The sequence below is a fragment of the Canis lupus genome, chromosome 15, assembly GCF_011100685.1.
Source record: "Canis lupus familiaris isolate Mischka breed German Shepherd chromosome 15, alternate assembly UU_Cfam_GSD_1.0, whole genome shotgun sequence".
Classification (NCBI taxonomy): Eukaryota; Metazoa; Chordata; class Mammalia; order Carnivora; family Canidae; genus Canis; species Canis lupus.
The window spans coordinates 46,891,407-46,907,624 of NC_049236.1; the positions used below are offsets into that span (position 1 = coordinate 46,891,407).

At 37.3% G+C, this 16,218-nt stretch overlaps 1 protein-coding gene across 6 annotated transcripts in view; it reads right to left on the minus strand.

Moving 5' to 3' along the window:
• Positions 1-16,218, minus strand: part of NR3C2 (nuclear receptor subfamily 3 group C member 2) — a 334,877-nt gene that overhangs the window by 152,490 nt on the left and 166,169 nt on the right. The window lies entirely within an intron of this gene.

A 16,218-nucleotide genomic window follows, 5' to 3' on the forward strand; every position in this document is an offset into this window, starting at 1 on the left:
AAGAACGTTACCATTTTAGGTAGAAGGATTTCTTCAGATCTTTTTTCCCATTTTAAATAAGATGGGTATTGGCTATAAAGGCATGGTCCCATGATAAACAGGGACTAATCTGATTACTGTTATGAAAAACAACTCAGAGAAAAAAAGCTAATTTTCTTTCATTTAACTGCCCCAATGATTCATTTTAAAAAGGATTTTCAATATCCCCCAAGTTTCCTTTCTGAGTTCTGTTTAACACCAGACCTGCTTTTCTGGATTTCAGAGGGTTCCATGGCACCTCCTGATACACGAGTAAGATATAACATGGGAAGATTCATTTTTATTTTCATTTCAACAAATACAGACTTCCATACAGTGGGCCTCCTTTAAATGTGGTACACTTGAACAACTCTCAACAGTGCTCATGACTAGCTCCCTGCGCCCTAAATATGTCAAAGAGAATCTAAATGACATATTCGCAGATCGAAAACATGAAGCCATTCCAATGTCTTACGAAGGTGTAGAGCATTTGGAAGTCTTGGAAAGCAAATCATCTGTTGACTTTAACTATGTGCCAAGTTTGACTTTGGGATCAGTTTTATTGAAGAAAAGTGCTGTATGATTACTGCTGTAATTTCTGTGACAGACAAGTTTCCTGTAGTTAGATCATTTACAATTGGCACTGTGCAAAGTTATTAAACTGGGTAGGCTTAAGGGACAGTCATTTATGTAAGAGAATGAGTTTATATTATAGTAAGTTCTGGCTATTATGTACCAACAAGGTCAGCCACATGTATAGGTGGAACTGGCAGTTAACTACTGACAAAAATGCCAGCTTGACAGATGGAGCCTGTAGTCCTAGCCTGTGACATTTATTGATTCCCTTGGTTTAAAAGACCAGTGACACAACAGCCATCCTCAGGAAACAGTATTCTCTTAATCTAATCTATGTACTTGCTTCTATAGGTTTTGGGATGAGAGAGGTGGAGATCCCAGGTATTTCCAGGGAAAATCACTAGAAGTTAAAATATATATATATTTGGACACTGGAAATCAGTTCCATATTAAAATTTTTAACCAAGGGCACGCCTTCTCTCCAATTTTCTCCAAAAGGTTTCCTCCAAGGGTTAGCTTCTTTGTCAGGACAGTGCACAGCTTGAGTCAGGTTCAGACTGAGTCTAGGCTTTGACACTTACCAGCTGTATAAGCCTGCCTAAGTCACTCAACTGCGAGTGTTTACTAGTATGAAGACACATGCAAACATAAACTGTTAACGATCACAACTGCACATGAAGATATGGAAGTGAGATTTGCTTTGTATTTCTTCTTAGGAGTGAGCCCACAGCATCTTAACTTAAGCTGTCAGCGTATTTTGGTTTCTGTAGAATTGGTCTTGAAGGGAGAGAAACTGCCTGATAATTACATTTTTTTTAAATCAATTATTGCGTCCCCTGCTCTCATCTAAAAGTTTTTATTTTTTAAAAGATTTTATTTATTTATTTATTTATTTATTTATTTATTTATTTATTTATTTATTTATTTATTTGAGGGGGCGGGGGCAGAGACACAGGCAGAGGGAAAAGCAGGCTCCATGCAGGGAGCCCGACTCGGGACTCGATCCCAGGACTCCAGTATCACACCCTGGGTTGAAGGCGGCGCTAAACCGCTGAGCCACCTGGGCTGCCCATCATCTAAACATTTTTAAAAGAGTACTTTCACATTAGGACTATGTGGGCAAAATTTTAATAAAATTTTGTTTCAAGGTAGAATTTAAATTATTCCTTCTAGAAAAATTACAGTTTAGGACTTTTGACCTGAACCCATACTCAATATCATGCAGTGAATCTCTTCTACAAAATAGTACTAAATAGTATTATAGTCTTTAATGTCATCCATCACCCTAGTTGATAATAAAACACAACTATTTTAACAACCGAGAAAGCTGCTTATCCTAGGCCTACATCTGAGTTCAACGGTATTTATTCTCACCAGTATTCAAAGAAGTCCTTTACTGGTTTCAAATACACATTTTATATTTAATACGTGTGTGTGTGTGTGGGGGGGTTAGAATCTGATATACAGAATTACCGTTCCCCTGACATTTTATATACTATCCCATCAGGTGACAATTTAAAGAGCTTTGCATAATCTGTGGAGTATGTCCAGTCTGACAAGTAATAGGAGCTCTGTGAACAGCTATCATTTATTTAACATCTACAACATGCCAGCTAATTGGCATACATCATCTCCAATTGCCAAAACACGACGCTAAACTACGTATTACCTGATCTTCATTGTACAGGTAGGAATCAGGGAGAGGCTAATAATATGCCCCAGTAGTGCAGCATGGTAAAACCAAACAAAAGTGAGCTTGGTATGAGAGAGAGAGAGAGAAAGAGAGAGAGAGACAGGTCTACCATAGGCAACATAATGCATCACAGGTATACACCTCTCTCCATGATGATGTTTCCTCTAAATATTGTTTTTCCCAAAACAAATCACCCATAATGCATAGTAGAATGATGTTATAATGCAATCATTACAGGAAAAACTACACAGTGAAAGAGATTTGCTAATGTTTCAACTTAAATCTTTTAACATATTCTTTTTTTTTAAGATAGTCACACACACACACACACACACACACACACAGAGGCAGAGACACAGGCAGAGGGAGAAGCAGGATGCACCGGGAGCCCGACATGGGATTCGATCTCGGGTCTCCAGGATCGCGCCCTGGGCCAAAGGCAGGTGCTAAACCGCTGCGCCACCCAGGGATTCCTCAACTTAAATCTTAAACATATTTCAGTAACTGAAAAAATATTTCATACGGGGTTGATTTAGAAAAAACTTCTTTACACACAATGAGATGAGCATTGGGTGTTACGCTTTATGTTGGCAAATTGAATTTAAATAAAATTAAAAAAAATTCTTTATTGAAAGTACCAAAGTCATAACTATCTGAAATGATATTCTTGCAGTCTAGTCAACAATTGGGGTTCTTCAAAAAACTATAATCGGATATGTTGAGTACATTTAATTTAAAAACTTTAAAGGGAAAGTTACAGTAATTTTATATCTAAAATCACTTAATAATGGTATTTCTATAATTATCCTCTTTAAAAACAGTGATTCTTATTAATGCCTTTTAAAATTATTATTCCTTTTGTAAATTATAAAATCAAGTCATATTAGATAGTAAAAAAAAGAAAAAGCACAGTTATTACTTATGTAATGGTAAGTTATGGTAAAGACAAAACAGGAAAGCCTACTCCATTTTTCTACCTAATTGAAAACCCATATCTTATGTTATACTTCTTCTGACTTGCTCCCCTGACTATAAGGGAGATAATGTGCTTGATTTTTTAAATAATTTAAAAATTGCTTTAATTTTGTTTGTTTTTACACAAGTGTTAATGACTCAGGAGAGGTTAATTTTTGATACAAAGATATTTTTTTTTGTTCTCATCCCTTCCCCATGGGTCACGATCATAAATGACAACTTACTCAGTCTCATAAATGGCTACTAGGACTTGAAAACTGCAATTTTTTGTTTGGTAAAGGGAGTTCAACAGTGAGAATCTTCATTCAAAAAAAAAAGTGGGGGGAATCTTTTCTGGTTCCATTTGATTTTTACACAATTTGTACTGCTTCATTTGAACACTGGTAAGACAAAGTTAATTCCTAAGGCTCGATATTATTATTTTGCTTTATAGGTAATTTTCAAAATGCACTAGATGGTAAAAAAAAAAAAAAAAAACCCACAAAAAAACAAAAAAACAAAAACAAAACAAAATACCACTGCTTAGAATGAAGTCAGGGGTCATGTCTGCAATTCTTGTGCCTTTTCCTTAATGGGAATGGGTTAGAGCACACTCCCAGGGCCCAGTGTGTACTAAGCATTCAGCAATATTCACTGAAATGAATGAGTGTGCCTGGGTTGCTATGTGGTTCTACACCGTAGCACACGTGGGGCATTTTCCTTTCCATGTTCAATGACAGCTTTATCCCTAACCGGCCCTGGCCCTGTTGTGTCCCTGCTTCTTTACTTGTCCTCTCATCTCTGGCTTTCCAGGTTCTGGACTTGGCTTAGCATGTTTCAATGAGATCTGCTCCTTAGTCACTCACTATTACAGCCCTGTTCTTTGAGATGTTGGTTAAATGAATTAGGGAAAGGTCAGCTATTTCAGTATTTGGGAGATGTCATACAAATATTTTGAATTTTAAGTATCACCAATTAGAGGAACTAAAGCTCTTCAAATAAATATAAATCCTAATCAGATGTGTCAGAAGCATATTTAATTTTAAAAACTGAAAGAGGGGATGCCTGGGTGGGTCAGTGGTTGAGCATCTGCCTTCGGCTCAGGGCGTGACCCCATCCAGGGATGGAGTCCTGCATCAGGCTCCCCGTGAGGAGCCTGCTTCTCCCTCTGTCTACCTCTCAGGCTCTCTGTGTCTCTCATGAATAAATATATAAATAAAATCTTTTTAAAAAAAAGCTGGAAGAGAAGGTTGTCTGAAGGAATTTTTTTGTCTAGTATTATTTACTAATAGCATTTCTGTAACAACTTCATCTATTCTTCTTTAAAAAAAAACAGTAATTTTTAAAAGATTTCTAATTAATGGCTACCAGTACTCCACTCTGATTCTTTTTTTGAATGTCACCCTAGTTCATATTAGATAGCAAAAAACAAAACAAAGCAAAAACAATTAGTACTTATGTAATGCTAGCAATATCAAATTGCTGAGCCTGGTCCAACTGGGAAAATGCTATGGTGTAGCCAGATGAAAAATAATCAACTTAAACTAATTCTGCACTCAGTTTTCCAATTAAGTCGTTCAACAAGAGTGGGAGGATAAGAGAATGCAGTATGTTTTAGAAATCTTGGTAGAGTTAATTTAAAAAAAAGGATGGTAAAAAGTAATTGTGATCTTGCAAATAATAAGATGTTGAAAGTGTGAAAAATGGTCTTTGTTCTTTGTCTGATTCTCTATTTAGGTGGATTAAATTTAAATCCTGACCTTAAATGCAAAGGTTTCCCCACCGTGGCCCTTTGGCCCAACACTCAAGAACAATACAGATCTGCCTAAACTAGTGACAAAGAAGCCAAAACTCCAAGTTTTGCCTAAAGTAACAGATGCTTTAAGTTTTACTAGTTTTTCCTTCAAACTAAATATTTAACATGTATATAAAATAGCTTCAGTTTAAATGTTCCACATTTTATTGAGAACTAAGGTATACCGATTAAATTACTTCCCAAGAAGGGGAAAGTTCTTTTTTAAATGCAATGTTTGCAAAGAAAATCATTATTGTTTCTAAAGCAGTTTAAACATATATGTACTAGTTTTTATCTTCCTAACTCTGAGGGATGGGTAGGGCTGATATTTCAAGATTTAATTTCTCTTGTTTCTAGAAGAGGAAACAGATGTTCCATTATTTGCTCAAAGTATCGGAGTCAGTAGCACTATGGACTGAAGTCCATGTTGTCTGACCCAAGGCCAATTCTCTTTCTACTCTACTATCATTCTACATAAAAAGGACTTTATATTATTTTTTAAAGATTTATTTATTTGAGAGAGAGCACCGGGGAGAGAGAGAAGCAGACTCCCTGCCGAGCAGGGAGCCCCAACATGGGGCTCAATCCCAAGACCTTGGGATCATGAGCTGAGCTGAGCTGAGCTGAGCTGAAGGCAGACACTTAACTGACTGAGCCACCCACGTGCCCCTAAAAAGGATTTAAAAGCTCATTTTGGAAATGTTTTATCATATGGCTTCTTACTGGAGGACTCTCACAGTAAGTGTGCAAACTGCTGGATAATTTCCAAGTAGCATTTCACTAAAAATATTAGTAAGTGATCAGTATGGCTTATAAGAGTGTGGTTGAATCTATAAACTTAAGCCCTGGTTCTTCCTCCCAAATTGGAGAATAAAATAAAAAAGGGATTGGGGGGGAGGGGAGGAGGAGGTATCTTCCTTTTAGTTTTCAAATTATATAGTTTTGATTCCATTGAAATAAAATATAATTTAATGAGCCTGAGCTATACTATAGTGATATATGTAATTTGAAATGTATGTTAAACTTCCTAAAAACCTCACCCTGTCTACTCCTCCACTAATTTTCTATAAGTGATTCTACACAGTTCTTGTTGACAATTATGATGCCCTTCTAGATTTAGATCCTTTATTCTGTTGTTTTATTTCGTTTGCTTTTTTTCATGTGCTAACATTAGAAAAGTAAACAAACACTTTTGTAACGATATATTAGGCTGTCAAATGCCAGCAATTTAATGGAGCCTTTGGTCTCCTACCTGTAAAGAGAAAATATATTTCTCACTCTTCCTTAGGGATTGTTCTTTGCTCTGTTGAGGTATAAAAGTTCACCGTTAATTAGCAACACAGCACATACAGGAAGGTGCTGCTTTCGTAAATGTAACGTTATAGTTAACAAATTCCAAGAGCTAGCATTTATTAAAGAGCTCCAAATAGGGACAACCTGAGGGCAAAATGGAAACAATCTATGTTGCTTATGAGAGTTGTGAGCTTCATTCCTTGCTGTTGATCTGTTCTGCTCTGGATGTGGATTTGGTCTATGATGTTGGAGGGAGGTGTGTGAATGTGAGAGAATGGGCACATGTGCACAGAGGGTTTTATACAGTAACTGTCTTGCCGACGACTTTCGAGCTTCTCCTCACTCCTTAGCTCCAGAGCAGCCATCCCTGGGTGGTCGAGCGAGGTGGGGCAAAGCTCTGGAAGTGTGTGTGTGCTACACGTATCTGCCTATCTCTTAAAACATTATTACCAGCCTCTCTGTTTCCTATCTAAAAAGTCAGGATGGGTAGTGAACACAGATACCAAGAAATAAGGTTAAAAGGGAAAAAAAAAAAATCACTACGCTAGTTATGTCTGTCCTTAAAAACCAAAAAATTACAGGAAAAATTTTAGGGACTTGAAACACTGGCATCTTTTTATTTGCTACAGAATTTTTCTGCCTTCTCAACTATAAATAGCTTCATGTTGTGGCTCCCTACGGGGTTATAAGCTGCTGAAATCATCATTTAGACCCTCTAATATGAGAAGTAACAACAGCACAAGTCCCCCCAATGATAACTACAGCCAGCAGGCCTGTTCCATCGGTGCTGTGGGCCCAACTCCTTCAGCAGGCTTTCAATCTCATTGTGTGGCTTCCCGCACACGGCACCAAACAGCCAAAACAGCCACTCGTATCTATTGCCTAAAGCTCAGCCAATCTGCCAAATGCTGAATACTTAACTGTGCAGTTTATTTTAAAGTTTTCAAGAAACTATTTCTAGGTAGAAAGTGAACTTTTTTCAGAATTTTGTCTCTGCTTTTCCTTTCCTATTTACCTGGGCTGCTTTATCCCTTTTGGAGAACAGATTGCCACAGCCTCACTGGTTCCAACCCTCCACTTTTCCATCATCTCTATTCTTAGCATGTTTCCTTCCCCGGTCTCTGTCAGAGACCTCCTTCTCCCAAATGAATCCACCATCGGGTCCTGCCAATTCCTCTCTCTCACCACTCAAATCAGGCCTTCCACTCAACAGCACCAATGCCATCCCAAGTTAGGTCCTTTCTACTCTCTGTCATCCACAATCCCATCTCAGTTGTCATCTCCTCCTCTAGGTGGCACCTGCCATGAGCCACTCACTGCTGCACACTAGAGACAGAATTGTCTAAGCCACTATGTTGACTTTTTCCACTGTAAAAAGTTTTATAAAAAGACTGGATATATTTAAGAGAATGGCTGTGATTTCTCATTCCAATATGAGGGCTTTACATAATCCAGCCCTAGTGTCTTTGTTCCGTTGCCAGCTCCACATCTGAGCATGGGCCTACTCTGGCCAGGCTGCTGCTGAACTGGGCCTGCTCAAGCCAGTGGGCTCAGGTTCAGGCTCCTTCTTTCCACTCCTCCTCCTACCGTTCCTCCTCAATGCCTAAATGCCTCCGCATCCTCTCTGCCCTTCCAGGACCCTATTTTGGCATTTGACTGCAGTCAATTTAGCAATTTTCATTTTCAGTGTCAAAGTATCAAATCATGTAAGTTGTATGATCCTGATAACACCATGAGTGCAAGTTCTGTGAGAGCAGCTTTGTGCCCTCTGGCTCTCAGGTCCCTTTCTGAGCCACAAGGCATAAAGCAGACAACAAAGAGCTGAGGAGTTAGCAGCTTCCAGGTTTGTATGAGGTAGGCCATTCTCACAGTGGTTCTCTGAACCTGATAGGTTATATCGAATTTGTATCACACACAGGAAATGAAACGCAGGAAGATAAAAAGTTTTAAATAAAGCTTTAGATTAATACCAAAGATGTTAAATAGGTACTTCAGGACGGTAATGGTAATTTTTTTAAAATATGGAGATCATTCCTTAAGAAAAAATAGAGACTACCCAATTCTCTCCCATTAGGGCAACAGAAATTCACATTAGAATTTCAACTTGGAATGGCTAAGAGTTAATTATTTAGCGTATAGAGAGATAACTGTTAAATTATAATGTGCTCTTCATAAGTGTTCTGAAGCTAGAGAGGTTGCCCTACTTTTTAGCGGGTAAAAATAGTTGGGATCTTTGTAACTCTGTGAGAGGCAGTGTTAAGTACACAGAGTCAGAATGCCTGGGCTTCCTGAGTTCAAATCCCACGTCCTTCAGTCTCAGTGATCTTGAACTACTTGCCTCTCACATGCCTCAAATGACAGATCTCTAACAAGAGGACAGATAATAATCATACCTACTTCACAGGATTATTATGAGGATTAAAATGAGAATATACAATAAAGTTCTTAGCATCATGAGCATGAAATAAGTACTTAGATATTTACTATTATTGCTATTAAATTCAAGAGTTGAAGGATCATAGCATAAAGGCTCGTTAAAACACAGGCAACGTTTTCCTTGTTCCGAGAGTTTAGATTTAAAGATACTACCTTTGAAAGATCACAAAACTTTCAGATTTAAGAAGGCTGTTGTGAGGAGTAAGTGAAAACATGGAGGACTGGACACAGTGTCTGGCATCTAGTAACTGTTTGATAATGGCAGCTACTATTATAGGAGCAGGTGGTTGACAAAATAAAGCATTTTTTAAAGCACTGCTCCTTATTATAAACCAAACTATTCCATTAACAGCAAAAAAAAAGTGTTATTTTTTAAATTTCCAATTACGGTTCACGTAAAAGGAACAGACACATTAAAACCAATGCTCATGAAAATTTTCTTACCAACAGGCAATCCTTTACACTAGTTTTTAAGAACATCATAGGTTAGGTGACTCACTCTTGTCTTTGGGTTGGCTACTAGAAAGACGAGAGCCAGATGAGTGAGTGGCCAGTCTCTACAAAAGTCTCAGGGCATATATTCTCTATGTCACCCCCAGTCCTGGCTCTATTCTTCTCTATTTTGCTTTCATCTTCCCTTTGTCCCATTTTTCATTTCACTAATTTTAAATTTCATGTTAACTTACATAAAGTTGTTTCTTTGGATGTTCTTCTGGAATGAGATGGGTGCCAAACAAATACATGTAAACATTTGAAAATCACTGGGCTTCTAATTTATATTTTACAAATTTGTGAAGTGAAGTGCACCTTAACTTAAAATTTTAACTTACAAAAAGCTCTCCTTGGATAATGTTAATTTACTTTTGACCCACCTGTCCCTTCTTCAAATTATTTTCTAGTAAGCCACTTCAATGTATTTTTTATTTCAGAGAAACAATGACAGAAACAAGAGTGACTTCCATATATAAATAATTATCGAACAATCAAGCAACAATGTTGCTTGAGCACCTGCTATGTGTTTGGCATTATCTCTGCATTGGTCAGCAAATCAAATCTCCTTTATATCATGTTTAGTTGTGGGCCCTGGATTAAGGATTTAATAATAATCAAGGCTTAATGATGAATAAAAACAAAAACTGGGATAGAAAATTCCACATATACAATAACGTCCGAAGTCTAGCTAACCTTAAAATAACCACAGACCAAGTTAATTAGGACTTTCTGTGTACAACTTGGAGAAGAGAGAAGAGAGAAAAATCATTCACAGATGCCTAACACACACACACACACACACACACACACACACTCTTACGCACGATGTCCCAGATTTATGTTCTCTAAGGTTCTAACAATGGCACATTCTTTGTCTAAGTACCCATTTCCTGGGCAAATCCATCTGTTTTCATGGATGATAATTCCAAAATCTTTGTTTTCAATCTTGCCTTAGTCCCCAAGCTTCAGAATCTCACATCCAACTTTCTGTTAAGCACACCTGAATGTCCTATAGACATTTCAAACTCATTGCACTAAATCAAACCTCATTCCTGAGGTTATTCATCCTGACAATGGCCCCCCTTTTTTCATATGCTACATAAATTACTCCTTATTATGTCTACTGTCTCTACCACCCCTTACTAGAATGTACACTCTCCACCAGGGCAGGGATCTTTGTGTATCTGATCTTAATGTAAGATATCCCTAGGTATACTTAGAATGGTGACTGGCATTTAGTATATATTAAATAAATGTTTGCTGAATGAATGAACCTTTTTTCTCATGTCCCCAAAGCTGTTTCCTCTCCAATGCTCCTAACTAATATCAGCAGATGAGCCTGGAGAATCATCTTTCTTTACCTCTAATATAGAACTACCAATGTTCCTCCCCAGATAGTCTCCTTAACTACCCCTCCTCTCAACACTGATGATCTAGTTCTTTCCCCGGACATCTCTTACCAAAATGATTTAAAACAGACACCAGAATTGTCCCTGTTTAAACAAGCATACCTCTGTGAAGCCAGATATTAAATGTAAAACTGAGCTTGCCATTCTGCTACATAAAGACATTCAGACCTTCTGTTTCGCCCAAGGGTAAGTTCAGGCCCCTACTTATGGACCAAGACCCGGACCCAATCTGCACATTCAGCTTCATCTTCTATTACCTCACACCTCAAATTTTCAAAGTGCTTAATGTGAAATTGCTTCTGGTGTCCTGGGCAGTCTATCCTTTTCTTTCTTCACCACTGCCAATTCTAATCTTTCAAGATTCAGTTTGGGGGTCAATTCTTCAAGAAGCCTTCCCTTACCTTCCGGGTTGGCCTAAATGTCATGGCTTTGCATGTTTCCATAGCAACAAACTGAAGGGATATAAAAAATCTAGGCAAATATTTGCAATTAGCACTAAGGCCTTATGTTTATATAAGGAAGAAAGGAGTGTTCGTAAAAACCATAGATATGATCTACTGGGTAGGTATTTATTTAAGCTCTTAAAATAAGTAATTAGAAAAAATCAGGTTACTTGGTTCCCAATATCAGGTGAAGGAAAGAAATAATCTTTAAAGAATTTTATGAGAAAACTGTAAGCCAGAACAGTCGTTGGCTTCCTATCAGCAGTTCTGGAAGAATCATAATGGATTTTAATGCTTTTTAGCTTCCTATACATGCCTTATGGGGACACTGAAGGCTATATCATATCATATCATGAACTGAAGACAACTAATAAGTATAAATTATTTCCTTGCATTATCATTTCTTTAATTTTGTATTGCCAGTTAAAAAAGAATGGCTATATTTCAATTATTATATAATACCATCCTAATTAGTTTGTGTCTACTAAATTCAAGTTCTCTATTTTGGGGCACAATGGTATTGTGCCCATCCCCTATTCCCCTACACCTCCCACTTGCTCATATAGCATTGATAAGGCAAATGTGGGTTTGACATAGCAAGACACGCTTTCCTCTGGACCTGTTCAGTTTAATCATTAATTTCAGAAAAGGAAAGGAAATTAACTGTTAACCAACCATCACATTTAAGAATAGTTTCCCACAAAGAATAATCTATAAATGTAAAGATTCTATAATCTATATGCTGCGAACTACATTTGGAAGGACTGAGGTACATATTCACAGGCCTGGTTGCCTTAAAATTCTGTGTATTTGAAGAATCCTTTGATTAATCTATAACCATATCTCCTAAAGTGATTATCATTTCAGGAAATAAATTTGTAAGTCTCTTACTTGAACGGAAATGTTTGAGTATGGAAACTGACATCATACGATTTGGCTGACCTTTACCAAGATATGGACTCTTTAGCCTAACAGGTCTGCTTACAAAAATATAAATCCAGTTGACTTTACATAATAATGAACTCTCTCTCTTCCTTTTTACAGCCTTGTAACTCTTCAGTGGTTTGTGGTAGTTGTGTCTACCAGACTTTGCTTGTATACTGAATATCCAAAAAAGAAATTGGGTTATAAAATAGTATACAGAATGTAGTTGGCTCTGTTCATTGAGGAATCACAAAATAAAATACACATGAGATGAAACTCAGGGTAATTTATAGTTGGAAAAAGACTGAGATAGTAAAAACTCAGACTAGAATTAGGGCTGCAGATTAGAAGGCCGGAGGCCTGCATGTGAACTCTTTGGCTGGTTTTATTGCTAATTTACTGATTTGGCGGGAAGTCATTTAACCTCAGTTGCTCTGATGCCACATGTATACACTCACATGTACCTTCAAACATTTATTTGGTGGTGACTAAATATCTAGAGTCTTGCTGAATAGACTCTGGCAAGACCCTGTCCTGCCCTAAAGATACCTAACAGAGAAGCTGAAAGTCCAGTTGATGTTCTTAATATTTTCTCTACTATGCAACTTCCAAAGGTGAGACTGCCAGAGGGTCATTATGAGGGGAAATCTCAACAGTCCAGGCCACAATGGAATGTGTAGGACAGCCTCTACAGAAAATTTTGGCAGACCCTCTGTTATCCCCACTTCCCCCACATGCCTTTTGAGAACTTTTGAGAACTGCTAGTCTAGAAGGATCTTACAGCTTCCAAGGGCAGCACTATAAAGAAAATACTGTATTATAGAAAAAATGAAGATCTAATGAAGAAACCTAACAGCACCACATTATTCTATATGTCTCTCTGTAAAGACATTAGAGAACTGTAGCATTTGATCCTAAGGAATCTAATATTAAAATAAATATCTAATATTTTGATGTACTTTGATTTATAAAATCTGCAAAAACATTTTGTTTTCATTTAATTTTTCTTAGAAGTACATAGGGCAATACTACTTTTCCTATTGAGATATAAAGAAACTGAAACCCAGGCAAATTAAATAACTCACCTAATGAGCGGCAGAGCCAGAAATTAAAACTAAATCTTCTGACCCTAAAATCAGTCCAGTATCCACCCAAGGGCAAACCCTACTTAAAAAATATAAATACATAAATGCTTATTCTTTTTAAGATAGAAAGGTCCTAACAAATCTTCAAGGCAAATAAGCAACTCAAATTTAAAAAAAAATATATAAACTTCCATTTTTAAGGTACAATGATATGACTCTTAACAGACATTATTGGAAAATAAGGTGTTCTGAATGAAACTTCTAAGGATTTTTATATTAAATGTTTAAAATGAAAAAATAAACACATATATACATCACATTAAACAGAACACAAAGATTATAATTTACACTTTAAAAAAACAATTTTCAGTCTCCCTACAGTTATTATACCACTATACCAATCTTTAGAGTAAAGTGCTCTGGGGCATAAAGCCTTAAACCTGGAAACTCAGAGCTCAAATTGCTATGTTTTTCCTCCTGTCTCCACTCTAGCAGACACTTCCAGTTCTGTCTTTGGTGTGGTTAGCTCTTTTCAGCTTAACTGGCTCCCTTCATCCCAGCTCCTTCTCCTTCTATCCACTTCCACTTGGAATTCTCTGCTTTTGTGATCTAAGGAGAAGTTTACAGTTATCAGGGAAAGCTAGAAAACAAACTTGGTAAGTATTCAAATTTAAAAACACATGCGTGTTTGCATACGTGTATGTACAACCATAGTCACACATAAGTATGCACACATACTAACAGTGCCAAATTATGTCTTCTCAGTGCTTACATCACTCCCTTTGTTATCACCAAGTAGGCATGAGCGAATGACATATAGGGTCGAATGTCCATAAACTTGAAAATTAAGAAAAATGAAAGAAATAGATCGTGGGATTTGGGGCCATGAGGTGTTAGGCTGGGTCTGTGTGGAGTCCTAAAGACTTTAATACAGGTCTGAGTTTTTGGCTTCATGATTTTGAATAGACTAGTTAGTAGACTGGGTCTAATCCTAATTGTCTTCATCTGTAAAAGGGGAATAAAAAAGAATCTACACACCATAATTTTATAACCACCACCTCAAACTATATAAAGTATTAGAAAAATAATTTATTAAATCAGAAAGTTCTGATACAAAGACAAATTTCTCATATATTCTATCACACAATAAAACAATAAAGAAGTAACAAATACAAAATAAAAACAAGTCCTGACTCTCATGAAGTTTATATTCAAAATTTATAGTCTTGTTTCATGCAGGTGAACTCTAAAATCATAATTCCCCTCCAAAATAGGGACTAAGGTATATTAATAGAAGTTTTAAAAAGTGTTAATCAAGTTTCACTGTTTCACTGTTATTGATCAGCTCTTCAATGAAGATTATAGATATCAAAGCTTTCCTTATTTATTTATACCTTAAGTCTACAAAAATAATTATTTCCTCAGTTACTTTCATAGAACCTACTTAAAACAGGGAAAACTATGCAAAAACATTGGGAAAACCTTTTGCTTCTGAAGCAGAGAAGTGCAGGTTCTATAGAGTTGAAACTTGGGTCCTGATAAGAAGGCTGACCCACCTGCGGGGCAACACAGAGGGTCCTGCTCCAAATGCCCTTCTCCACACTGCTTTATTTTTAAAAGCACCTTACTTTGTTCACTAATTAGTGAGCCTGGAGCGAGCAGGAGGTGGGGGGTGGGGGGAGTCTTTATATTGGAAGATACAAAGTGGCATTAGGAAGGTACCGGAGGCAATTTTACCTATTTATCTACTACTGAGACAATCATATAGTTAAGAAAAGAGAGAAGGGGGTGACAGGGGAGGAAAGTCTGAAAAAAATAAATTGACTTCACTATCATACAAATTTATTTTCCAAGACTCAGTCTCCTGGTAACAGGATCCATTTTTTTTTTCCTGTAGGAAATGCTATTCCCCACTGTTGGTCTAGGTAGCATAGGTTAGCAGACTCCAGCCAGAAGTAGCCTGTCAAATCCCTGCATTCCCAGGTCACTGTGATTGGTTCAGAGGGGAATATGGGGGCCAAGTGTAGTCTTAGATTTAACTGGGGACTTATAAGAACTGCTGGCAACAGAGAACCTCTTTTTCACGAGGTCCTGGTGGCTGTCTAATCACCATGAGACAATATGGACAAGAACAGAGCCAGAGCAAAGTCAAGGGGGGCAGGTCATGGAACTGAGCTCTAACCACCTGGCTTAAGACCATGACTTATGGGAAGCCAAGCCTATACCAGGGCTTTAGAGTTACGTGAGCCAATGAATTTCCATTGGTGCTTAAGCCAGTTTGTGTTCAATTTTCTGTCACCTATAACCAAGAGCCCATATTCTGCGAAAGAAATACAGAATGCCTATTACTGATTCAGTGCTGGGTTTGGGGACTATTAAATAATTAATGGTGTAAATAATGTAAAATCATGTAATATTAATTAAATAATGTGAAATCAAACCCAGAAGCACAGAAGTGACTACTTGGTCAGCTTTTTCATCTGGAACTGAAGACATTTACTCATGGTTACCAGCAAAACAAAGATTAATCATTCAAGTCCCTTACCCTTAGGTCTCTGAAACATCCCAGAAAACTGCCCTGAGAAATAAACCTATGGGCGTTTTCATGTCCCGCTCCTTTTTGAAATCAACGTCAATTATGCCGGTGACACTGCTAACTAATAGCAAAACTTCTACACTTCAACCAGTCATGTAGTCAACATTTAATAAAACCATTTGGACTAAGTCTGATGTTAATTAATTGCTTATAAGTGAGGATGGAGGGAGGCAAAAAAGAAACTAAAAGATAGTACTTCTCCTTAGGAAGTACAATTACTCGGACAGAAGCAAAAGCTAGCCTAAATACACCTAGAGAATTGCAGTCAGATGTTTAACATCCTGATTTGTAAACCTTCAGTTAGAACAAAGGTAAGACTTTAGCTGGGACCTGGAATCCGAAGCAGCTGCTCAACGGAGTCATTCTGTATGGAACACAATTTAAATTACAGACATGACTCTGATATTAATGTTTTAATTTGCCACACATATATTTGCACAGAAACACAGAAAAGACATGATGCATCCTATGTGGGCCTAGTAAAAATGCTCCTGCACTCATGCA